Genomic DNA, 26,924 nt, shown 5'->3' on the forward strand with positions numbered 1-26,924 from the left:
CTTCGACGAGGTAACGTGGCTTGTTGACGAAGGCCAGTGTAGAAGTAGGGGTAAAATTCATTTTTAGCCGAAAACCTGCGCAAAAACTCCTCATTCTCTCTCATCTACGCCCCACCTCCCTTATTTCTAAGATTTCAGGCCGACTTTCTGCCAGTACGACGATCTGAAGCCACCACAACGCTTTTAGGAAAGTTCTCTGCAAGTCTGTCGGAGCGGATCGTCAGTGGGGCTAAGTTGGAAACCATCCCAAATCCAGGGTAAGGCTTTCTACTTAGTATTTGGTTTCTTGACAGTTGTAGGAAGTGTAATACGTGTTGAAATACTGAACTTTAGTTCTGGAAAATGCCATTTTCAGGGTGTTGAACGGGAAACCTTGCGGGTGCAGGACAAATTTTCTTAGGGGCTTTTCAAGAATTAGGTAAGGGGATAAATTAAGCTAGTTATTTTATGAAAATGTATGTATGTTATTACAATATCTGATTTCATAAAAATAAATATATTTATATATGTCTTATATTGGGAAATACTGCTGAAAATGATGGTATGTTAAATATACGAAAAACCTATTTCTTGTGGCATGAGTTGAAATTAATATAAAATATTATTTTCTGAGAATATGATAAAGATATGGTTTTTATAATGGAAAACCCACGTACGGACCGAGATTTTTATATGTTTTGCCAGCGTACAGGCTAAGCTATGTATATGATTTGCCAGCGTATGGGCTGAGCTGTGTATATGATTTGCCAGCGTATGGATTGAGCTATGGATGTGATTTTCCAGCGCACGTGCTAAGCTATGGATATGATCTGCCAGCGTACGGGCCGAGCTATGGTAAAATGTGAAATACCGGCGTACGGGCCAATGATTTTCATGATATACGTATATATGCAAAATGATATGATTGATTTGATAATTAATGGTATGAAATATCCATGTATCATAGTTTCAGTATATGATATATTATCAGAATCTGGTTGGCTTAGTCTAGGCTAGCACTTGCACGATACCGATGCTATGTGTTCATGATTTATCATGAAATCTGTGTTAACGCCGTTGTACAGAGTGGTGTGAGATTGGATAGTCGATGTGGTTTTAAGAAGTGTGTGAGTGCCCCTAGTGTATGGACCAGGTCTGGCAGACCCATCGGACTTACAAACTGTATTCTTGACTTGGCAGTGGTCAGCCAACCATTGTCAGGCCCCGCCTTCGGATCACACAACCCAATCATGTGGGGGTAATACATGACAACAACCAGCTAAACAACCAGGAATGTTTTTGTGTTATTATTTTATGAGATGAGTTATGCTTTGAGAATACAATATGTTCTGTCATGTTGTGATTATACATGTTTTCCTTGAAATATATATACAGTTTTACTGATTATGTTCATGATTATATATATATATATATCACAGAAATGCTCATGTTGTCACACACCAGTGTTAGTCAATTTCCCTTACTAAGAGGTGTCTCGCCCCAAATTTTATAAACATTTCAGGAGCCCCTGATAGGAGAGCGGGTAAAGCTCTGCTGATCTAGTATTGTTGATCTACCCTTCCAGAAAGGTAAGTGTTTTGATAAGGTCAGATGTATTTTGTGGGATGGCCGTAGACATCTTTTGGGATGTGTATTGTGTGTAATACAGTGGTTGTAGTAACTGTGGTATTGTGATGTATGGTATAATGAGGTGTTTATGATTGTATGTTTCCTGCTACTTAGGCTTCCGTTTTGTGTTCTGATATTTCCCTGGTACCCATGATTCTAGGTGGATTATGATCAGCTGAGCTTTGTGATATTGTATTATGTTATGAAAAAAAAATGTGGAAATTAAGTAGGTCGTCACAAGCCTACTGAACATCGAAAATATTGAAAAATCGCCTCAAACATACATGTCCGGTCGATCAAACCCCAAGAACTTCGGTCGACCGAACTTGTCCTAGTCGACCGGTGCTCTCGAGTTGGACCTATTTTTTTACCACGGTTAACTCGATTAAAGAGTGTTAAAATGATTAAAACATCATTAAATCTTTTCAAATTATTCCAACCATGTCCCTAACGGTTATAATTGAGGGGAAGTCTATAAATACCCCCTCATTTGGAATAATTAGTGGCGGATTAGCAAGCTTGTTTAATAAAAATCCTTTGAAATCCCAAAATCCATAATACTCGTATCTAAGCTCCATTCACTTATACTTGCCTTCTCTTATTGCAAAAACTCTTCATAAGTTTAATTTGAGTAATTATTTGATCAAGACGTTTGCTTTCCTTGATTTATGATTATATGATACAATTTTCTTGAGAGCCAAACTTAAGTATTCTTAGGGGACTTTGTTGATAAGTCTCTCCTAAGTAGACTTGCATTAAACTTCTGAGTATTGCATATTCATTGCAATATCTTGTGAAGTTGGTATTTGTTTTTAGATTGCAAAATCTTCTCAAACATTTTCAAATATCTTGTGTGATTTATCTTAACATACCTTTGAAAAGATATTTTTTTATGTGGTAAAATCTTTGTTGCAATATTCATTGATTTATATATCATTTGTTGAATACAAAGATTAAACTCTTTTTGCAAACCAAACATATACATTACTTAAGCATCATACGATTGAGAAAATCTGCTGATTGAAATATATATATATATATATATATATATATATATTGTTTGGCTAATATCTTTTTTTGAGCACTTAGATTGAATACATCTTGTGACACAAGGATTATAGTGATTGCACTCTCACGCTCTGATTACATCGACTGCAAATATATTTGAGAGTTAATATATTAAACAACATTTAGCTTATATATTATATCATTTGGTGGTGTATGTGATTGCACGTATTGGGTACATATTTGCTTTACTTGAGAAGCATAATCATTATACTAGTTACTTTGTGAAAAATACAACTGTATTTCCAGGTATGGCCTAAGGGGGTTTGATTTAGGCCGGAAGGATCAAGTTGGGGTCAGCCCTGTGAATTTGACCTGGGGCCTTCTCCGCCCTGCAAGGAGAGTTTGTAAAGGTTGAGGTCAGCCCTGTGCTAATTGACCTGGTTATAATCGGTGCCGCTCCCCCCGTTAAGTGAGCCTTTAGTGGAATCTTTGGGCTTGCAAGCCAAAGGCGGGGATGTAGGCACGGTTGGCCAAACCCCGATAACATATTGTGTACCTTGTTTATATTTCTGCACTTTATATTTATTGCACACGTATGTTATGGTGTGAATGATGCACTTGATTTAAATTTTCGTACATTATATTATTGGTGCATTTGGAATTGCATAGAAAGACCCTAGGTTGTATTATCGGGTATTTCATTTAACCTAGGAGATAAATTTTAAAATTCCAATTCACCCCCCCCCCCTCTTGGGAATACACCAGTTCTAACACCCCCCTTGTTGGGAGCACACCATAACTATCATGTTGTATTCTTATTGTACTTATATGCTCAAGTTTGGAGCACTCTTTATACATCTACTTCTTTTGTTCCACATTGTAAATACATCTCCATCTATTGAAGGAGAGAGAGGCATCTCTACCTATTGAAGGAAAGAGATAACTCTATCCAGTGAAGGAGAGAGGTGACTCCGCCTATTGAAGAAGAGAGGCAACTCTGCCTAAGTAAAGGAGAGCGGCATCTTTGCCTAGTGAAGGAAAGAGGTAACTTTGCCTATTGAAAGAGGGATTGTAAAGGCTTCTCCGCTTACTAAAAGAGAGAGGTTTCTCTTCTTATTGAAGAAGAGTACATAGTGAAAGCCTCAAGTGGGTTTCTTGAGGCAAGGATGTAGGCAAGGATTGTTGAACCTTGTAAAAATATAGGATTTATTCTCTCTTCACTAATCTCTTCAAATTAAGCACACTTATATTTTTTTATATTTGTTGTGATTGTTAATTGCATTTGCTTATTTAGATCACGTGCTTGAGTTGTGCTTATAATTATTAAGCTTTTGCAAAAAAAATTTAAATACCCAATTCATCCCCTCCCCCCCACCCCTCTCGGGACTACACCTTTTCTAATAATTGGTATCAGAGTTCGGTTACAATAAGCTTAACCATTTTTATACAAAGATCACATGGAACATATTGGTGTATCCCCGTTTTGTGAGGATCAATCCTCTTCAAAGTCTCCAATGTTTTGTGTTGTAAATTACACCTCATGGAAACAAACAATGAATATTTTTTTATCCAAACAATGGATGGGAGAGCTTAGAGAGTAATTGTCCAAGGGAATTATGTTCTAATGAAAACTATTTATAATAATGAAATTCCCAAAGTAAAAAATGAAATGGATGAAAATAACATTAAATTAATACAAATCAATTTTAGTGCCATGAATATTTTATATTGTGTTTTAGATACTAATGAATTTAATTGAATTATGGCATGTCAAAGTGCTAAGAAAATATGGGAAGAATTAGAAATGACTTGTGAAGGAACCAAAGAGGAGAAGGCCGACCACTTGGGATGATTCGAACTGAGTGATAAAAAAAATAGCAAAATGCTATTTGATGGCATTAAATGATGAAAAGGTACGCATCTCTCCCTCTACTTCATTTAATTATTGTAATGAGTCTTGTGATAAATCTTATGATAATTTTTGTGATGAAAGCATGTCTTCTTACGAATAACTACAAAAAGAATTATTTAAGGTTCAAAATATTCTAGTAAAGATGTCCAAAAAGAACATAATTTTGAAAAATCAAAATGAAAGTTTGGAAAAAGAATTAAATGATTTAATAGAATCTCATGACACTTGTGAAAAAGAGAAGGATTTGAAAATTTCTATCTTGGAAAGAAAAATTGAAGAGTATTTTGGAATAATCTCAAAATTTACAAGTGAAAAAGATAACTCCAATAAGTCCTTAGGAGTTCAAAGGAAATAACCTTTTGAAAAAGGATTTGATTTCATCTTATAAATCCTATGGTCATAATAATTTTTATGCCTCATCAAATATGATTAATAAACCAAACAAAACTTGCTTGTATTGTGAAAGGAAAGGTCACATTTGTCACACTTCCCTTTTTAGAGGTGCTAAAGGAAAAGAAAGAAAGATGGTATGGGTAGTTAAGAAAGCAAACCCCTTAGAACCCAAGGAAGAATGGGTACAAAAAAGAATTACATAATTTTTAGAATAGTTCTTCCTAAGATCTTAAGATTAATTAATTAATAAGAACTAAAGTAAAAGGGGATAGTGATGACTAAATGCTTGGATAGTAGATAGTGCTCAATGTTGACCTTATAGGTCATACCCAGTTTTGATAATGAAAAATACTCAAGTATTTAATGTCCATCATGTTTGTGTGTAAGTCCATATGAGTAGATCACTTGTTGGCATACGAAGACTCCAAGTTTAAAGACCCAGAAGATTTCTTTTTTATTGTAATCTATATTATTGCTCTATTTGGGTTTGTAATAGTAACATAGGCAAAGGTCTGTAATAATCTATATATTATGCATGTAAGTTTTAATTAGTTCAAAAAGACCTTATAAAGACGTTAGATCCTTGCACAAACACATAAGACAGTCCCCATAATCACTTATATTATATGGGTGAAACAATTGAATTGAAATAGGACATAAAGGGCCAAATTGTTGTGGTTTCGGGTGACCGAACCCTTGACTAGTCAAAAGGTTGACTTGATTTCGGGTGACCGAACCAAAAATAAAAATACCGTCCTCGGTCAATCGATCCTTGATTGTGACTTTTCCCACCAACTCGGCAGCTTGAACTTATATGTTCAAAAATGCCTCGGGCGACCAAACTCAGCACCAGGCGACCGAAATGCAGACATAATGGAAATTGCCTTTGATTAGCCAACCGAACCTTGACTCAGGCACTCGAACTTTGAAAAATAACTTTTTTCATTGAGTATGTTCGGGTAACTGAACCATGGATCAGGCACCCGAAACTCTAAAGTTATTTTATATTTTTACGACTGTTAAGAAGGTTAAACAGGGTTAATTTTGCTAAACCTTTTTAAAAAAATTTAAAAATATCCTATATCTCCCCAACGGTTATAATTTTCACCTTTTCTATAAATAGGGGTTCATTTGCATGGATTAGGAGAGAATTAGAAAATTGATTAGTGAGAAATCCTCTAAAAATTTCCAAAGCCTATATTGTTCATACTACTCCCAAATACTCTCCTACGCCATATTTCTTGATTATTCAAGCCTAAAGAGAGTGTTTAAATTATTTGTGCTCCATTTTAAATAGCCCTTAAATCTTATTTGAAATTTGTGTTGATTGATTTTTATCTTGAGAGTTAGGCTAGAGTATTTCCCATAAATTTGAATAAACAAATCTTGTGTGGAAAAACTCATTGGCTTTAGGGTCTTTGCATTGACATTACAAGCTTCCTTAAGCTTTATTTTTGTGTGCAAAATATTTTACAAGCTTGATTTCAAACAACTCTTGTGCTTGCTACGTTTGACAAAATACTTTTGAGTTTGTTTGAATATTATTGCCAGCATCATTGAAACACTAATCTGTCATTGAGATTTGGTATACTTGGTTTTCAAAGATTAGCATGTAAAAACACTCTTGTGCTTAACTTGAGAATAATCGCTATACTGAGTGTTGCTTGCACATATACACCATTGAGCTTATTATTCTTACATATTTGGTGTGTTCTGATTATTATCATTGGTGCAAATATTATTGATTAAGAAGCATATTATTTGTACGCATCCTATATTGAAAAACTGTTGTATTCGAGGCGTGGCTTAAGGGGGCGATAATCTAGCCCAGAAGGATTGGTTGTGTAAGTTGAGGTCAGCCTTATGCTAATTAACCTGGTTGTATTAGGTACCACTCTACCCGTTAAGTGAGGTTATAGTTTAATCCTTGTGCTTGTGAGTCAAGGCGGGGACATAGGCAATTTGCGAACCTCGATAACATTTCTGGTGTCGTTTCCATTTATTGCTTTATTGTGCACGCTTAATTAAATTACTTGTGTAGTTTAATTTTCGCTAAATATTTATATTGATTTATCTTACACGTATTAGATTAACCTTAGGCTTGTGTAATACTGATGTTAGTGGATTGACTTAGGGGATTAAATTTTAAAATACCAATTCACCCCCCCCCTCCCTTTTGGAATTACAGTAAAGTTAAGAATTGGTATCAGAGCCTAGTAGCTTAGAGTTGATAGTTATTTTGCAAAAGATCTCGACGACTCATAGCACTATAACCCCTTTCCCTAAGGGACCCTCTTCCACACGACCTCTGGTTTTCAGTGGTATTAATTACACCTTCTAGAAACTTCAGAATATTGATTGGAAAGTGTGGAGAGTTGTCTCTAAGGGAAATTATGTTCCTATGAAAACTGAAGGTACAACTAGAGTTCCTACGATTGAAGAGGAATATAATGATGATGATATGAAAGTTGTTAGCTTGAATGCCACTGCCATGAATAATTTGTATTGTGGTCTTGATGTAAATGAATTTTATAGAGTTATGACATGTTCATCTTCTAAAGAAATCTAGGATAAGTTAGAGGTCACATATGAGGGTACTAGAGATGTGAAAGATACTAGGATTGATATGTTGACCAGTGAGTATGAAGCATTTAGGATGAACATTGGTGAGTCCATTCAGAGCATGTATACAAGATTCACACACATCATTAATTCACTGCATGCATTAGGTAAGACCTTTCCTACATATAAGAAGATTATGAAAGTCCTTAGAGGTTTGCCTCCTGTTTGGGAAGCAAAGGCTACGACCATATTTGAGGGTAGAGACCTTAAGGCTAAGACACTAGATGAATTGATAGGTTCACTTAGCACCTATGAGTTAGCTATTAACGAGAGACTAAATGAGCACAATATAATGAAAAAAAATGTCTGCATTAAAAACGTCTACTAATACTTCTAGTGAGTTTAGTGAACCCGAATCCAAAGATGACATGGCTATGCTTACTAGAAAATTTAGCAGCTTCTTCAGAAAGAACGGTAAGCCATACAGAAAGTTTAGGGAGTCTGCATCTGAGATGGAAGAGTCTAGTAAAAGAAAATAAAAATCAAATGCTCTCACGTGCTATAATTGCAACAAAGTTGGGCATATCAAACCAGATTGCCCTTTTCTAAAAAAGGAGTTTAGGAAAAGAAGAAAGCCATGAAAGCAGGTACCTCGTGGGATAAACAAAACAACAGTGACTTAGATTTAGATGGCAGCGACTTTGAGATTGCAAACTTGTGCCTAATGGCACAAGACGATGAGGTATTATTGTAACGACTCGAGTAATAATAATATTTAAATAATAAAGAGAGAGGGAAATGGAATCAATAAAGCGTTCGTCGATGACATTGCATTTTGAAGATAATAATTTCAAGGAATTTCCAGGCTTCGTCGAAGAATATAGGGGTTCGTCGATGAGAAAACACTGAGAGAAGAATTTGGGCTACTCTGAATTTCGTCGACAATGGATAAGGTTCATCGACGAATTTACTTAAGGACTCGTTGACGAGATGACGTGGCTCGTTGATGAATCCTGCAGTATAAATAGCCCTAAACTGATTTTAATCACAGAAAATCGGCTGCAAACCTTCTCCTCTCTCTCTCCTACGGCCCTTCCCTCTTCCCTCTTCAATTCTGGCCCCGTCAATCACCGAATCGATGATCTGAGGTCACCACGACGCTCCTGACGGAGTTCTCTACAAGTCTGCTGGAGCAGATCATTGGTGGAAAGAAGTTGGAATTCATCCCAAATTTAGGGTAAGGTATTTTATTCAAAATTTGGATTTCTGGCAGTTGTGAGAAATGTAATAGTCATAGAAATAGGAATGTTTTGTTCTGGGATTTTTGGTTTTCGGGGTATTGAGTGGAGAGCCCTGCGGGTGTTGGACCCGTTATAGTACGGTATTTTTTTTTTAGCAGGAATTAGGTAAAGGAAATATGCTATGCTAGTATATTTGAGCATGATTTCAGTATAAAATTATAAATGTTCCACCAGAGTATTATTCACAGCAGAGACTTATACAGTTTATCAAGTATGATTAATATGTTTTAAAATTTCTATATGGCTTGAGAATATAGATATAGTATAAAAACATGCTTTATAGTATTTTTCAGAGATGTGTTTTACAGAATATACAGACAATGAACGTATTTTACAGCAACTACATAAATACCATGATTATACAGTTTTACAGTACCATGACATACAGATTTACAGTTAATTACATAAACACAGTTGATATAGATATAGTTTTCTACAGCGTCATGATTTATACAGTTATTACAAAATCATGGTAAAACAGATAGTTATATATAGAGATGTATTATATAGTATCAGACCCTGTTGGACCATACAGTTTACAGAGTATGGTACCGTAGCTACATACAGTTTACAGAGTGCAACCACCTATTCAGATAATACATGGTAGTAGGCCGATCGTATAGTGCCCTAGACATGGATAGGCTCCCCATCAGATATGGGTTGAGGAGGGCAGATCAAACCGAGGGAGTATAGTGGTTTACCCTGGTCGGCCAGCCAGGGTAGATCCCACCCACAAGCCGCACAACCCTGTTATGAGGGGTTAAATCATGACACACAGTTATCCACAGGGAAGATTTCAGTTATTATTATTTATATACAGATTTATAGAGACAGAGAGTATACTTATGTACATTAGAAATATTTTAAATAATACCCTAAATACTGATATGTTAAACAACATGGAAATTGTGGTGGTTTCTATTACTTGTACTGTATTTACAGATCCAGATATACATGATTTTACAGAAACAACTTTTCATAGTATTGTAACTCATCTTCCACACACTAGCAATAGTATATTTCATCTTACTGAGCGTTGGCTCACCCCAATTACTTTAACATTTTTCAGGTGATCCAGGTAGGCTCGCAGATAGAGGGGCCTCAGTTTTGCCCTGATATTAGAGTGAGTATTTTTTTGGGAGTACTGTTGTATAGCCCTAGCCAGTCAGGGGTATTTTGGGGAACAATCATATATGTACGTATTGGGAAACATTTTAGCACTCTAGTATTGTATATATTTACATATGGTTATGTTTATGTGATTTCTACTTCTCGCTGCTTAGGTTGATGATTTGGTATAATCCAGTATGGTATCAGAGCATGTTAAATGTCATAGTATATATATATATAACCCTATTTAAATAGCAGGTCGTTACAATTATCATCTTGTTATTTATCTTCGTTTTATTCTGATGATGATTGTGATTCTGATAGCATGCCTACATTTAGAGAATTGCAATTTGAATAAATTCGTGTGTATAAACTGTTGAATAAAATGACCAAGGAGAATGATGTTTTGAAAAAAAAAAAAGCGAAAAATTGGTCAAAATTGTTTGAAATTGCAAAAAATTCTCATGATTCGAGTCTTAAGGAAAAAGACTTGAAAATTACCGAGCTTGTAAGAAAATTGGAGGATAGCTCCAAAATTGTTTTTAAATTTACTGAGGGCCAACAAAATTTTGAAAAACTCCTAGGGGCCCAAAGAAACTCTATTAGTAAATAAGGTCGTGGTTTTAATGGTATTGAAAATGTAAGACGACCTGATCTTTACTTGGCACATTTTACATGAGAATCAAAATCCCAAATCCCACCTAAAGATCCTCGATGTCGAATGAAGTGTTTTAAATGTAAGAAAATTCGTCATATTCAATTTGATTGTCCACTTAGAAATAAACATGTGAGAATAAAAAAGGTGTGGATAGTTAAAGGTGATTCGGGCACTAACCCCTGTGGACCCAACAGAATTTGGGGACCAACGTTAGTTACTTAGTCCTTCTTGCAGGAATGTTTGAGGTCGTCCTCCTCCAAGGAGAAGTGGTACCTGGATAGCGGGTGCTCACGACATATGACCGGGAACAAAGCTAAGTTCACATCCATTACTCCCAAAGATGGAGGATATGTGACATTCGGTGATAATGCAAAGAGGCGAATCATCGGCATAGGTAAGGTTGGTAAGGAACCTTCCCTAATTATTGATAATGTATTACTGGCTGATGGCTTGAAGCATAATTTGTTGAGCATTAGTCAATTACGTGATAAAGGTTGTAGGGTATCATTTGAAAATGATAAATGCATGGTTGAAAGTAAATCAAATAATAAAATTCTTTTCACTATAAATTGCCATGAAAATGTATATACTACTACTTTTGATAATCTAGCTTCGCAACAAGTAACTTGTTTTTTCTACAATAAATGACACTAGTTGGTTATGGCATAGGCGCTTAGGACATGCTAGCATGAATTTGTTGTCAAAACTAGTAAGAAAGAACTTAGTGAAAGGCTTGCCTAAAACACCTTTTATGAAAGATAAAATTTTTTATGCATGTCCAATGGATAAGCAAACAAAATCAATATTTAAGAAAAAGAAAGTCATATCTACCACTAGCCCACTTGAAATACTTTACTTAGATTTATTTGGTCCTAATTCAGTGCAAAGTCTAGGTGGAAAATTATATGCCTTTGTTATTGTTCATGATTATTCTAGGTTCACATGGGTGTTGTTTCTCTCACATAAAAATGAATCATGTGAAAAGTTTACTAAGCTATGCAGGAGATTTCAAAATAAAAAAGACTATAAGATAACTCATATAAGAAGTGATAGAGGCACTGAATTCAAAAACGATGGCATAGAAAATTATTGTGACCTGGAAGGCATATCACACAACTTTTCTGCACCTAGGACCCCTCAACAAAATGGCGTGGTAGAAAAAAAAAAAGAATAGGTCATTACAAGAAATGGGTAGGACAATGCTAAATGAACATAAGCTACCCAAATATTTCAAGGCTGAGGCTGTAAGTATTGTATGTTATGTCATAAATAGAGTGTTAATTAGGCATTCACTTAATAAGACTCCACATGAAATTTAGAATGGCCATAGACCAAATATTTCCTATTTTCATGTGTTTGGCTGTAAATACTTTGTGCTTAGGGATAATGAGCATCAAGGGAAACTTGATTCTAAATCTGATAAAGGCATTTTCCTAGGTTATTCTCTTAATAGTAAAACATATAGAGTTTTTAATAAAAGAACTTTAACTGTCATTGAATCCATTCATGTTGTATTTGATGAATCTAATCCATTTTCTAAGAAAGATGATAAAGATAATATTGAAATTAGAAAATGTTTAGACAATCTATATAATGAAAACATTGTGAATGAAAATTCAAAATTAAATAATATATCATCTAAATATAATAAAAATGAGAGTGAGGTTCAAGAGCTGCCTAGGGATTGGAAATTCATTAAGAACAATCCTATAGATCAAATCATAGGTGAACCTTTCCGTGGTGTAGCTACAAGATCTTCCTTGAGAAACCAAGTGAGTCACTCTACTTTCTGGTCTCAAGAAGAACCCAAAAACATTAAATAAGTCATAGAAGATGAGTCTTGGGTGATGTCTATGCAAGAAGAGCTTAACTAGTTTGAGAGAAGTAAAGTATGGACCCTAGTTCCTAGGCCTAATGATCATACAATTATTGGAACCAAATAGGTGTATAGAAATAAGAAGCATAAGAATGGGGTAGTAACTAGGAATAAGGTTAGACTAGTTGCCCAGGGTTATAATCAGGAGGAAGGGATAGGTTTTGATGAAACCTGTGCTCCTGTTGCTAGAATAGAAGCCATCTGTATGTTGCTTACTTATGTTGCTTTTATGAACTTCAAATTTTACCAAATGGATGTTAAAAGCGCATTTCTTAATGTCTATATAAATGAGGAAGTCTATGTAGAACAACCACCTAATTTTGAAAATTATAAATATCCTGATCATTTTTACCAATTGTCAAAAGCTTTGTATGGATTGAAACAAGTTCCTATAGCTTGGTATGAGAGGCTTAGTGATTTTCTCATAAATAATGGTTTTACCAGAGGCAAAATTGATACCACAATCTTCATAAAATCTAAAGGTGACCATATGCTCCTTGTGCAAATTTATGTGGATGACATTATATTTGGAGCTACTAATGATGAGTTGTGCAATGAGTTTGCCAGATGCTAGCAAAATTAATTCGAAATAATCATGATGGGTGAACTTAGTTTCTTCCTAGGTCTCTCAATTAAACAAGCTAAGAACGGGACTTTCATATGCCAATCTAAATACATTTAGGGACTTGCTCAAGAATTCAATATGAAAGACGATAAAATTTTTAGCACTCTTATGAGTTCTTCCTCCAAATTATATAAAGATAAGCAAGGGATTCCTGTTGATGTAAAATTATATCGTGGTATGATTGGGAGTCTTCTATTTCTTACTACTAGCAGGCCTAATATTATGTTTAGTGTGTGCATGCGTGCTAGGTTTCAGGCCGCTCCTAAGGAATCTCATCTATTAGCAGTTAAATGAATCCTTAGGTATCTAGTTGGAATTGTTGAGTTAGGATTATGGTATCCTAAGCATACTACACTTGAGATTGTTAGTTATACTGATGCTGACTTTGCTGGTAGTAAGGTTGATAAGAAGAGTACTAGCGATAATTGTCACTATTTAGGAAAATCTCTGGTTTCTTGGTTCTCCAAGAAACAAAACTCAGTTGCCTTATCCATAGCTAAAGCAAAATATATTGTGGTTGGGATTTGTTGTCCTCAAACACTTTTTATGAAGCAACAACTCATGGATTTTGGATTGCACTACGATACGATTCCAATTAAATGTGATAATACTAGTGCAATTAACATTTCCAGAAATCCTATCTCACATTCACGAACCAAACATATTGAGATTGGACATCATTTCCTTCGCGATCATGTGTAGAAAGGGGATGTGGCACTTGAGTTTGTATGCACAAATGAGCATTGGGCTGATATCTTCACCAAACCCCTTCCCGAAGATAGATTCATACAGATGAGATGTGAGTTAGGTCTAATGCATAGTAGAGATGCCTCCTAGATATTTGATAGATTGCACAAACTTAGGGGGAGCTTTCTAAAAATTTTAAGTCTAACAATTGGTATCACTTTAAATCTATCAATCACTTAGACTTTATGAATCTGTTTGTGGCTTGAAATGCATGACTATCATATCTCTTGCATGTTGATAGTTCCAATTATGTTTTATGGCTTGATCATGCTTGTAATGACTCCAAAAATTGTATGCATGGAAATGTAAAAAATAAAAAATAAAAAATTAAAATTAAAATTAAATTATTTTTTTATTTAAAAATAATAATTATTATTAATTAAACAATACAATATAATAATAATAATATAATATTATATATATATATAATATTATATTATTATTAGTATATATATATATATATATATATATATATATATATATATATGTTGATAACCTTCCGAGGAACTAAACTTCCTCAAGCCTGAATTACAAAGAGAGATCGTCTCTCTCTCCACCTCACTCTCCGTCCCTCCTCGTCTCCTCTCTCCCACTCTCCTCAAATATTCGGCCAATTAGAAAACCAAAGATACCTCTAGGTTCCTATCTCTGCCACCGACATTCCTACTAGAGCGGATTTGTCGTGGGAGCGATGTAGTCATATGACCTGGGATAAGGTAAATTCTCACACTTACCTCAATTTTTATTAAATATTAAACCCAATTATCCAACAAAAACCGCCAGGAGATTCATGGGGAGATTCTCTACAATCTAGCCTAAGCGGGTTTTCAAGTTGGAGCTCCGGCGCACCAACTCTAAATCGGGGTAAGTTTAATAATTTAGGCTTTTATAGGCTATTTAGGGTATTCAAACCCTAGGGGGATTATAGTGAAATTTACTCTAGGGTTTGTGATTAATAACATGGTAAAGTTTGAATTTCAAGGTTTTAGGGGTTTTGAATGTCGTGGGGCATAGGTCAGGGTTTTATCGGGCTTTTCAGGAATCAGGTAAGGGGATTAAGTTAAGTCAGTAATTTTACGAAATTTGAGTCAAGTTAATTGCTATGTTTATATATATAACTTGATTTGGGAAATCAGAAGTTATTTTTAAAAACCCCGTTCAGATGGACAATTGAATATATATATATATATATATATATGAGTGCGTTTAGATGTGAAATTGTGTGGCAGATGATCTGAATGGGTGCGAAATTATAAAATACTAAATTGTTTAAGAAATATTGGAAATGCTTGCGAAAATACTAGAATTTTTTATGAAATGCATGAGTTTGAAATAACGGCCAGTGGCTAGGTATTGTTTGATTGGCCAAGGGCTAGGATTATTATTTGATGGCCAAGGGCCGAGTTTTAATTGACAGTTATGCGCCAAGTTATATTTGTGGCCAGGAGCTAGGTTTTTAGAATAATAGGAAATATATGTAAATTGATGTTTTAAATGGTGATTTCTATTATCTAAATTGCATGATATGCTTTAGGAACCCTAGGGACTAGTGTATTGTGAGTACGGTACCATTGCTAGGGATTTGTTATGTGGCCGTGTGTGCCCACACTTGTGCTGAGAGGTGTAGGGTGGCCTTATCTGATTTGCCTATGTGAGGAGAATGTACCACCCCTGGGTAAGGGCAATCAGACCAACAACTGGAGCTGCATATACCTGCGGAGTATGTTAGCAGAGAGTACAAATAACTATTTTCTAGGTGGATCCCCCAAGACATTAGTCCAGCCTTTAGGCCGCACAACCTGTTCCATAGGGGAAGTAAATGGCGTGTTTGTCACAGGGAGTGTCTTATATGCATATCTGTTAATTTATGTGAATATGGATAATTAATAAGATAACTTCGAGGGCTTGCTGAGAAAGGTGAGTGCCTTAGTAGTAGTAATGGTATTAGAGCAGAGGGAAGCTACTTATATGGGTGGGTAATCTTCCCTATCCTCGACTAATTGTGTGTGTGAGTGTAAAATAAGAATTATTTTATAAATGTGTGTATCTACTTAGTGAACTAGTTATTTTCTATACACTAAATGCATGTTGGCCACATAGTGACATTAACTTAGTGTTTCCCATACTGAGCTGTGCCTCACCCCTACTTTATAAACTATCTTTTCAAGAAATCTTAGAAATCGGGTTTAGCAGGCTAAAGGAGCCAGGCTAGTGGTTTAAATTTATGTAGGTGGTGTGTATGGACAGAGATTTTATTTTTGTATAGTTTTATGGGATGTAATTATGTAAAAATGGAGATATTTGTGTATAAAGATGATTAGAACTCTGGTAATGTAATTTGAAGATTTTGTATTTTATTTCCACTGTGTATGTGTGTTTAGTGTATGATGAATAAGGTATCAGTTACACAGACGTCACTAAAGTAGCACCCCTAGGCTCCACGTGGCGGGTTGGGGCATTACAATATTGGAATGTATGAGTTAACTAGTTGTGGATAATATGTCAATTTAAAACTCAAATCAGGTCATTTCTATACAGGTATTTTCGGGAAAATGTTCTATTTTCAAACGGCATGCTGCTGAAATTTGTAAAACCTTTCCCAAACCTATCTTTTATCTAAATGAATCATACTCAATGCCTATGACTTTATATATATCATAGCTTTTTTTCCTGTTTGCAAAAGGGAGAGAAGAGGCAAAATTAGGTACTTGAAAAATGTTTGCACTATTAAATCTTTAACATTATGCATATTGTCAAGGAGAACCTTTCAAGGTTGTACCCACTTTTGCATGGTGTATTTGTCATCATCAAAAAGGGGGAGAATGTTGACCTCATAGGTCATACTCGATTTTGATAATGACAATTACTCAGGTATTTAACATCTATCAAGTTTGTGTGCAGGTCCATATGAGCAGATCACTTGATGGCATATGAAGACTACAAGTCTAATAACCCAGAAGATTTCTTTTTTATTGTAATCTATATTATTACTCTATTCGGTTCTATAATAGTAACATAGGCATAGGTCTATAATAATCTGCATATCATTCATGTAAGTTCTAATAAGATCAAAAAGACCTTAGAAAGACTTTCGGTCCTTGCACAAACACATAAGATAGTTCCCATAATCACTTATATTATCGGGGGGAAACAATTGAATTGAAATAGGACATAAAGGGCAAAATTTGTGTGGTTTTAGGTGACCAAACCCCTAGCATTGAACCCTTGACCAGTCAAAAGGTTGACTTGATTTCGGGGGACCAAACCAAAAATAAACATATCGTCCTCGGTCAACCGATCCTTGATTGTGACTTTTCCCACCAAGTCAACAGCCCGAACTTATACGCTCAAAAAGGCCTCAGGTGACCGAACATATGAGTTTGGCAAATCGAACTCAGGACCGGGCAACCGAAATGTAGACATAATGGAAATCGCCTTCAGTCAGCCAACCGAACCTTGACTTGGGCACCCGAACTTTGAAAAACAACTTTTATCATTGACTCTGTTCAGGCGACCGAACCATGGATTGGGCACCTGAAACTCTCAGGTTGTTTTATATTTTTACCGCAGTTAAAAAGGTTAAATAGGGTTAATTTTGCTAAACCTTTTTAAAATAAATTTAATAATACCCTATATGTCCCCAACGGTTACAGTTTTCACCTTTTTTTATAAATAGGGGTTCAATTGCATAGATTAGGAGAGAATTAGCAAATTGATTAGTGAGAAATCCTTTGAAAATTTCCAAAGCCTATAATGTTCATACTACTCCCAAATACTCTCCTACTTCATATTCCTTGATTATTCAAGCCTAAAGAGAGTGTTTAAATTATTTGTACTCCATTTTAAATAGCCCTTAACTCTCATTTGAAATTTGTGTTGATTAATTTTTATCTTTAGAGTTAGGCTAGAGTATTTCCCACTTATTTGAATAAATAAATCTTGTGTGGGAAAACTCATTGGCTTTAGGGTCTTTGCATTGACATTGCAAAATTCCTTAAGCTTTATTTTTGTGTGCAAAATATTTTACAAGTTTGATTACAAACAACTCTTGTGCTTGCTACATTTAAGAAAATACTTTTGAGTTTGTTTGAATATTATTGTTAGCATCTTTGAAACACTAATCTGTCATTGAGATTTGGTATACTTGGTTTTCAAAGATTAGCTTGTAAAAATACTCTCGTGCTTAACTTGAGAATAATCTTTATACTGAGGGTTGCTTGCACATATACACCTTTGAGCTTATTATTCTTACATATTTGGTGTGTTCTGATTGTTATCATTAGGGCAAATATGCTTCATTAAGAAGCATATTATTTGTACGCATCCTATATGGAAAAACTATTGTAATCTAGCCGTGGCCTGAGGGGGCGGTAATCCAGCCCGAAAGGATTGGTTGTGTAGGTTGAGGTCAGCCCTGTGCTAATTGTCCTGGTTGTATTTGGTGCCACTCCACCTGTTAAGTGAGCTTTTAGTGTAATCCTTGTTCTTGTGAGCCAAGGTGGGGACGTAGGCAGTTTTCCGAACCTCGATAACATTTCTGGTGTCATTTCCATTTATTGCTTTGTTGTGCATGCTTAAATAAATTACTTGTGCAGTTTAATTTTTGCTGAATATTTATATTGATTTATCTTACATGCATTAGATTGACTTTAGGGTTGTGTAATACTATTGTTAGTGGATAGACCTAGGGTATTAATTTTTAAAATACCAATTCACCGCCCCCCCCCCCCCCTCTTGGGATTTCAGTAAAGCTAACACTCAAGATGTCAAATCCTAGTATATGCATTTACTATATTGAGGACTTTAGAGAATTAAGCCAATATGAGAAATTCAAATGATAAAGTATTGGCTAAAGTTCAATGGATGAGATAGCATGCTAACTTAGGACTAGAAAGGAATGAAATAGCATCTGCTTGAATGGGATATTAGTCTCCACAAATATCTATATTATTCCTCCAAAATGTCCAAAGTAAAGGTTAAAGGACTTAACTAGTCCATTTGAAGGTTCAGTAGAAAATTTGTTACCTTGTATTTCTGAGATGAATAACATAGATCATCTACTCTTGAATAAAATATCATAAGTATGCTCTATAAAATCAACTTTCGATGAACAAATGTGTCTTCCTTAGTTATATAATTCTTAATGTTATATATATGCTTAAATAAGAATATCTAAAGTATGACATATTTTGTCCATCACACAAAATTGAGATTTGGGGGAGTTAATCATAATATCGTAAGTGTTGTATACCATCCAACCCTAAACTCATCTTGGAACTTTAATGTTTAATCAAAATTTAAAAAATGAAAAATCAGTCATCACTTATAATTCATATTGTCAAACTCTGCTAGTGAAACCTTCTCAAACCTAGTCATAAGCACTGATTATCATCAATTCTTAATCTACAAGTGCTTATTAAAAGACATCCTACTATCATAAAATTAGAAGCATCCAAAAAGGGGTTCAATGTTTTCAATAAGTCAAAATAAATATTATAACATTGATAGGGAATTTTTACAATGAAGAGCGAGGATATTTTATTTTGACTTATTGAAAACATATGTAATCATCCTGCTCTCTTATCACAAGAAAAATCTTATAACATTGATAAAGTGTCGCTTTGAGAATCAAATATGAAACCTCATAGAATGAAAAGAAATCTTTTAGATCCTTATAATCATTCGTGTCAAACATTGAATAAACAAAAGATTCATCTTATCAATATCTCAAAGCTATATCGGGTCCTCTAAATGAAAATTCATTCTCTTCTGAATACTCTTCTAAATTTATTATTAAGTTATTCTTTAAGAGTATTTATCCATACTCCCTCATAAGCTCTTAACTCTTAATCAATCAATTAGAGCTTCGAATTCTTATAATGGTATTGTTGGCCCCAACTAAGCTAGGTTGGATGCACTAGGTTTCAACCAAGAAGAAGGTATCAATTTCAAAGAAACCTACACACTAGTAGCTAAATTGAAAAGCCATTTGCATATGATATTACCTTTGCATCCCATAAGGATCTCAAGTTTTATCAAATGAATGCTACTCAAATTTTAAAAACCCTTACTCCCGCACTAAAATACAAACATTTGGCATAACCCCCACGTTGAAAAATAAATCTTTTGGTCTTTCTCTCCTCATGCGAACATTCAAATTTTAAATGAGTTGACACTCAATTTAAGGAAATTAAGCGAAGATTAATACAAATGAGCTGGAAGAATTAAATTCCTTTCGACGATAGGGGAGAACTTAAATAAAAAATGGAGTTCTGGAAAATGGAGATCATTTTGAGATAAAAAGGGGGATAATTTTGAACAAAAATACAAGTGAATGATCTTAGATCAAAAATGGAGAAAGTAAAACACAATGCAAAAAGAAGGAGAACTTAATCTTAGGGGGAAGCAACTTAATCAAATATATTATATATGGCTTGAACTTTTATGGATTTATGAATACATATGGCTTGTTATGCTGGTTGGATCATGCTTATGAGTTGATGAATGGTAGAATAATATTTTAAATGAAAATGCATCTAAAATGATTTCATTGCTCCAAAACATGATTAAAAATTATTTTATAACAATAGTATCATCTTTGGAAGATAATGTAGTTCAATGTTAAATCTTATCTGTTGAAATAAATAGCAAAGAGAGTTATATAACACGTTTTTGATGATATCAAAAAGGGGGAAATTAAAAGTAACATGGAGTTATGTAAAATGGATAAACTTAGATAAAAAAGGAGAGAACTTAAAACAAAATTGAAAATCTTCTACATTGAAATCAAAAGTTGGGTGAGCATAGAAGAAAAATTGAAAATCTTATGCTTTAAAATCAAAAGTTGGGTAAGCATAGAACAAAATGGAAATTTTATGGTAAGAAAAGAACTTGAAATAAAAATAGAAATCTTATTTATTGATAATATCAAAATAAAAATTCTAGCCGCAAGATGGAGATTTAAAAGCATTCATGACATTTGGTATTAGAAATATTATGAAATTTAAATTTATGTCATGAAGTTCAAAAGTCTAAGCTTATAAGAAATAGTCGAAAACTCTTCTAAAGTCATACTATAATTTTTGGAGATATTATGTTTAGATGATGCCTTTTGCTGATGTCAAAATGGGAAGAATTATAAGAAAAATGGTTATTAATATGATCAAATATGGAAGAATTAAATTTGGTAGAATTATTATGAGCAAAATACTTTTAAATTCAAAGTCTTAATATCAATATGCCTAACATGTTTTACATTGCTTATTATTATGATTATGCATATTGTGAGGGGGAGCCTTGTCAAGGCTACCTCATTTTGCTCCTTGTTTGTCATCATCAAAGGGGGAGATTATTTGGCTTTTCTAGGTTTCATCCCGTTTGGATAACGATAAACCAAGGCATCTAATTGTACTACTAAGTGTGTACACATGTATTAAGGTATTAAACACAATAACAGATCCAAATTGGAAAATCATGAAGCATACAAGACGATGATATTTGACTATGAACATGGAGCTTACAAAGATCAAACTTGAAGACTATGGCTATGATCATGGAGCTTATATAGTCCAAGCTTGAAGAATTTAAAGAATTTATTTCGACCTATGTGCGTACACTATCATTGGTTATGTGAAGAAACTTATAGGTGACCTTAGTTGGACCCTAGGCACTCTATAACTTCATGAAAATCATTTTATAAATGTGCAAAAATTATTTCAAAATGTTAAAATCATTTTTGGAATGAAAAATCCCAAAACAAGATTCTCCAAGTCTCCTCCTTTTTTATTTAGGAAGATAATTGTCTTGGACAATTACTCTCCAAGCTCTCCAATTCTCCAATTCATTGTTTGGATATAAATGCTCATTCTTTGTTTCCATGAGGTGTAATTTACACCATAAAACATTGGAGGCCTTGAAGAGGATTGACTGTTGGGGATGTGGCTCATATTTAGAGCGGATCACATGTACCAAAGAAAGCTATGTGACACAAAGGAAAAAGGGAGAGAAGCAAGGTGCAGCCATGGAGGGCAAAACGTTAATGGTTTAGCGTGTAATTGTAGACGGTTTGACCAAATCGTCGAAAGTTTACGTCAACACAGATCACGTAAATTCAAATCGGGGATTTGTAGATTGGGCTAATCAGAGAGATTTCCTCCGGGGGATTGCTATATATGTAGTTTAGTTATACTAGAACACTTTTGTACGCATTAGATTGTTAGGTAAACATCATTATGTAAGTCTAGATGTGATTAAGCTTCAAGTAAGATTCAAAGCTTGTAAGCTTCATTGACCATTATGAAAACCGAAGTGTTGCTCTCGTGGATGTAGGCTATTTCCGAATCACATAAATCATGTTTGTTCTAGTTGTGTTTTTGCTTCTTCTTATTTTTGTTTACTTGCTTATTAAGTATATTTCACCATCTAGTAATTGCACTAGTGGTTGTTGAGTGTTTTGTGATTGATTGTGTGCTTCCGTTGTGCGTGTTCAATTTGAGCGAAACATCAACAAGTGGTATCAAAGCTATTGGTTCTCAATGGTTGGGATTTCTTCTACAAGGTTTGAGGTTGGAAAGTTCGATGAAATAGGGAACTTCAGGTTGTGGCAAGGGATGATGAAGGACTTCCTAGTGCAACAAGGGATGGTGAAGGGTTTATATAGGAAGAAGTCGAATGACATCAACGATGCAAGTTGGAAGGAGCTTCAAGCAAAGGTGGTTTCTATAATCAAGTTATGTCTGACCAATGATGTGTTGTATCACGTCATGAATGAGGACTCGCTGGCGGCGGTTTTGTTGAAACTAGAGCACCGGTACATGTCCAAGTCAATCTTGAACAAGCTATATCTTAAGCAAAAGCTTTATTGGCTTAAGATGGAAAAGGGTTCGGACTTCACTTAGCATATCAACATATTTAATTAGATCATTAGTGATTTGGGGCAAGTTGATGTGAAGTTCAAGGAAGAGGACAAAGCATTGATGTTGCTGAATTCCCTACCTACATTGCCAATGTACGAGAATATGGTTACGACATTGACATGGGGGAAAGAAACCCTAGAGTTGGAGGACATCTCGAGTGCATTTTTGGGGTTCCATCAAAGGAAGAAGGCCAATGATGAAGGTTTATATGGTCAAGCGCTCATGGTGAAGGGTAATGAAGATCGTTGGAGAGGCAAGTCTTGGAGTAGATCAAGTGGGGATAAAACTCAGTCCAAGAGGAAGAAGGATGTTCGCTATTTTAAGTGCAGAAAACTAAGGCACATAAAATCGGAATTTTCGGAGTAAGAGAAGGGAAAGGCAAAAGCTCAAGGGGTTCATCAAAATCTGTGAATGTGGTTGAAGAAGGGGATTTGAGGAGTAGTGATGGTGAGATGCTTACTATTTTATCAGGCTCAAAATGCCTCATGGGTTCTTGGATCCTAGACTCAGGATGTTCTTTTCATATAACGCCCAACAAAGTCGGGTTCACCGCTTACTGATCAGTGGGTCCTAGTTCCGTTCTGATGGTAAACAGTGCAGTTCACAAAGTTATCAGAATAGGGGATATCAGGATCAAGATGTATATATGACGGTGTGGTAAGGACGTTGTGTGGGGTAAGGCATGTACCTTATCTACGGAAGAATGTGATATCAATGGGTGCTTTGGATTGTAATAGGTATAGGTACAAATCCAATGGTGGGATGATGATGGTGCATGATGGTGATAAAGGGACAGAGGATAGCAGGGAAATCTCTATGCACTGTGTTGACTCTACGAGTCCAATCCTATTTTGATAATGACAAATCACTTGATATTTGATCTGTGCATTGAGTTTGTGAACAGGACTTACACTGAGAATGCACGGAAAGATAACGAGTCATGGATGCTATAAAGTAAAGCTTATACATTTTAGAAAGTACCATGGAACTCAAAGAGTATAAGAATCAAGATGCAAGCGGCAAAGTTCAAGAATATTTTAGGAATGGGCATTTAGATCTCATGTACTTACATTTTCGTATGATTTAATTTGAGGCTCATAACTTAGAATGATTGTTAGGATTCATGCATTTCATGTACATCATTACGGAATCTTCATGGACCTAGAAATGTTTGGAAAATCATGAAATATATGTTTTATAAAAGGCCCAAGAAAAAGAGCAAAGCATTTTTTTTTTTTAATTAAAAAAAAGGAGGGGACTTCGGTAGCCTAAAGTTAACCTCAGGCGCCTGAAGAATTTCTTCGGTATCCTAAAGATTAAGTTCAATAGCCTAAAGAATTAAATGAGAAAGACATAACCTGGCAAAGGTACCTCGGTCGCCTGACCTTGGAACCTCAGGCGCTTGAAGTTGCCACTTCAGGAGCTTGAAGTCGAGTTCGGTTGCCTGAACTCGCAGGAAAGCCTAAAAATCAGTTTTTTTATTAAAAAGACTCGTGAGCTATCTTATTGATCCAACGACTGAGATCAATCCTAAAGGTAATATACTATATATTATGAATATCAAAACCCTAGAACACAAATTAGACACACAAAAAAGACAAGAACACACCTTGTTGCAAGATCATTGAAAAGTGTTATAAGATTGCCTATACATCAATCTAAAATCCTCAAGCTTGGGCAAATCAAATCAGATTTTCAAAGGGAACTTGTTTACTCTACTAGACTTCAATCTAGTATTGAGGTTTGATCTTTCAAGTTATTAGTGTTGTGACTTTTCATCTCATCTCATTGCTTGTTCTTGACTAAGTATTGAAAAGTTTTGATCTTGAGTGTGTCTATTCATATAAAATATATTTTTGAGAAGATCATTACTTGAGAAAACTTATTTAACTTGCTTGATTGATTTTTTGATTCAAGTGTGTATTTTCTAAAGGATATATATTTTAGTTATATTACTACTTGACTAAATATCCTTGGTACTTACAACTATACATTTAATTGAGGGATATTTTCTGAAAATTAATATTCTCAGTTTGAAATTGAATACATGAAATAAAGCTTTGTGATTTTGATTGAGTTTGTATTCAAGACAAAGATTTTGTTAATGAGTTCACTTCAAACATACTTTTGCATCTTTACAAAGTGAACCAAGAACCCTAGTTAACTCCAAGGCATTTCAAATATATTTTTACTTGGGAGTTTTGATTAAATATGAATTTGTGTGTTGACACATATCATACATCAAACGATTGTATCATTTTTCATACATTCATGAGCTTCAAGTTATATCATATGTTAATGTGCTAGGAATTTGAATTGTACTCACAAGCTTTTGTTAGAAGCATTGTTTTGAGTGTATTTTCCAGATTTTATGGTATACACAGTTCGGGGTGTGAACCGGTGTGTGAGGAGAGAGTTGTATCTCTTGTAAGTAGCAGAGTATGAGGAAGTTGTGCTTCTTGTAAGCAGCGGATTGTACGGGAAGCTCCATCCCACTTTAAGGAGCAGGGTTTTAGTGAATCCTTGAGTGGTTGCTCAAGGCGAGGACGTAGGCCAAGTCGGCTGAACCTCGTAAAACTGTGTTTTTCTTCTCTCTTCCCTTCACTCCTTATTTTCAGCATTACATTTAATTTTTGTATATTACATGCATAGATAGGATAGTCTTGCTAATTGAGTAACAAGAATTTATTGGTAAATTTATAAGAAGGGTGTAAGAGGTAACTAAGTGCCTTAGAATTTTTTAAATACCCAATTCACCCCCCCCCCCCTCTTGGGATTACACCTTAATCAACACACTGCATGGTAATACAGTTGTAGGTGGAGCTACAACTGAGAGTTCTGAGTCAGGAAATACTCTTTTTTGTAATGTAACCACACACAAAATGGTGGGTATTCTTAACTACATTGGTGTGGATGTTTGGGGACCAGTGGGGAAGCATCACGCGTTGGACATAGGTATTTTTTTAGGTTATCATGAAAGGTTTGAGGGTATCGCATGCAGCACAAGTTGGAGTTGTTTTCCAGGTGTAACTTGTGGCTGAGGTGGATTACTAGACTGAGAGAGAGTTCCTCAGGTCAAATATTGTTGCTGAGTACGTTGGCGTTTAAGGAGTTTTGTGAGTAGGGCATGGTGTATGCAAAGCTTGCAAGGGACTTCTTGGTGAAGTCAGCGAGTATGGCGTGTTTCTCGGTTAATCAATCGCCAAAAAGATCACTAGAACGGGGAGTTGCTAGAGAGGCTTGGTGTTGACTTTTTGAGTTCGATCTTTGTTTTGATACTACCAAAGCACTTGTATCTCATGTGTGCATTTAGAGTTTTTGAATAGGTTCATGATTCAGCACACACATGAGTTAATAGACATGGAAGCCAGAAGGAATATAAAGATCACACACTGAGGCGCATTCCATGACATCAGAAGAGCAAAACCAGAAAACACTTAATTTTAGTCCTATATGCATTTAACTTTTTTTATCTGGTCTATAATAATGCATACATCTGCATGATATATTTGAAAGTTCAGAACAACCTTAGGATGACCATAGGGGACCCAACAATAGCACCAAAAATCTTTTTCTAAAAGGTTAAAATTAAAAAAGAATTTTTGAAATAGCTTTAGGGTCAAAATCGGGGCAAAAAACAAAGCCTTCGGTGATGGGGATTGGCATGCATTATTCCAACCTTTTGCAAATATTTTGACATGTGGACAACCTCCAGATGTCTACATTCTTCACTGACATGATGACAACATTTCGTTCGCCGACATGGTGACACTTGGACGGCCCCTAGATGTCCACATATACTTGAAGACTTTATGGAAATACTTGAAGATCTTTCAACACAAAGAAGCTCGAGTTGTGATTTTTCAATTCTGAGATCAAGACCCTTGTGGTCCCCACATGGACGTTTTGGGCCCCCCACGGCTCATCTAGGCCCCACATAGCATGGACCTCCCTTTTGAATTTATTTTATTTAATTAATTGCATTATGAGTTGTTAGGCATTTAGTTTGTGAGAGAATTGAGTGATTAATATGTTTTAATTTTGAACATTAAGTAAGTTATTTCCTATGCCTGTATGAAGACGTTTAGGTCCTTTATCATTCAGGTCTTTATTTTCCCCTATATATATTGCTATTGTAAACGCTGGAAAGAAGCTAAGTATTATTATTAATTGAATAAAGGTTCTTCCTTTGAAAGCTTAAAGCTTTGT

Source organism: Malania oleifera, chromosome 10, assembly GCF_029873635.1.
Source record: "Malania oleifera isolate guangnan ecotype guangnan chromosome 10, ASM2987363v1, whole genome shotgun sequence".
In the NCBI taxonomy this organism is placed as follows: domain Eukaryota; kingdom Viridiplantae; phylum Streptophyta; class Magnoliopsida; order Santalales; family Ximeniaceae; genus Malania; species Malania oleifera.